This window comes from Silene latifolia, chromosome 7 (assembly GCF_048544455.1).
Source record: "Silene latifolia isolate original U9 population chromosome 7, ASM4854445v1, whole genome shotgun sequence".
Classification (NCBI taxonomy): Eukaryota; Viridiplantae; Streptophyta; class Magnoliopsida; order Caryophyllales; family Caryophyllaceae; genus Silene; species Silene latifolia.
Genome location: NC_133532.1, coordinates 76,622,612 through 76,623,951, shown reverse-complemented (window position 1 = coordinate 76,623,951; position 1,340 = coordinate 76,622,612). Strand labels below are relative to the sequence as shown.

At 39.8% G+C, this 1,340-nt stretch overlaps 1 non-coding gene across 1 annotated transcript; it reads right to left on the bottom strand.

The window, feature by feature from the left end:
• Positions 1–317: 317 nt before the first annotated feature.
• LOC141593239 (small nucleolar RNA R71) lies at positions 318–424 on the bottom strand. The gene has a single exon (XR_012521341.1). It is a non-coding gene; the product is annotated as a small nucleolar RNA R71 (small nucleolar RNA).
• Positions 425–1,340: the final 916 nt, after the last annotated feature.

The following is a 1,340-nucleotide window of genomic DNA, read 5'->3' as shown; positions in this document are numbered from 1 at the left end:
CTCCAACACCACCTCACTTAACCGGTAATTTTATTGCCAAATCCGCATTCATACAACTAGTTGAGAGAAGCCAATTTGGAGGGATGCCTAGTGAAGATCCTCATCTACACATAGAAACTTTTTGTGACTATTGTGATGCTATCTTTCAAACCGAAGTAACCCAAGATCAAATTCGGTGGGTGTTGTTTATTTTTTTCCTTGATCGGTGCCACAAAGTAATGGTTGAAGAGCCTAGATAAGGCTACCCTAGTATTGATTCATGGAAAAAGTTAGCACTTGCCTTCTACAAGAAATTCTATCCTCCGGAGAAGACTAACATGTTGAGAGCCCAAATCACTGGGTTCAGGCAAAGGGATGAGGAATCATTATATGAATCATGGGAGAGATTTAAGGACACTTGTCGCTCTTGTCCACACCATGGACTTAGTGAGTGGTTCCTTATTCAACAGTTTTAGAACGGCTTATGTGAAGACTCTCGCAATGTGCTTATATGGGATCCAATGGGAGGTTCACCGAGGTTGATGACAATCAAACATGGGCCAACATCGAAGAGATGGCGGTTAAATTCCCAATACAGTAGGCCTCGAATGGTCACTAGAGGAGGAAAGCATGAGGTGGATTCCATCACACAATTGGGTGCTCAACTAAGTGCTCACACAATTGGGTGCTAAATAGTGAGCAAGTTTTTCGCCACGGGTGGTCTTACGAAGAGGTAAACAGATGGTTATAAAGTCTGCTCCATTATATGGGTAAGGATCAAGTGTGAACCCCCGCTATAACACGGAAAATATAACTTATAAATTCAAGCGGAAATTAGGAATTTTTTTGAAACTTTTAAAGTTTAAAGCGCGGGTTCATTAAAACTTAAAACAGAACTAGAGAATGCAGAAATAAATATTTAAATTATACAAACGTGGTAGTCAAGGTGAGGGAAAATATATCCCTCGAATGACAAATGATAAAAGGTGAGTCTAAGCAATTCTACTAAACCGACTACTAGTCCAAGGTGTTCGCTAGCTCACGCGTCTAAACCCCACAAATGCATCATCACAAACCTGTCATTCATGTAAACATGAAAGCCACAGTCAGTGGGGAGTAACTCAGGGTTCTCCCAGCCACATTATGTCAAAACGAACATAACAAAGAACATGAACAAATAATCATATTAGATAAGTTATGAGTGAATCGACTTATAACTAAACATGGGATCATACGTGTTTAAACCAACAGGGATAAAAGAAATGATGGAATAAACAAGTAAGGCATAAGCAACAATAAAATAAATGGAGAAGAAAGACAAGGAAATAGACACGACCCCACTTAGCCACGAGCACGTATTT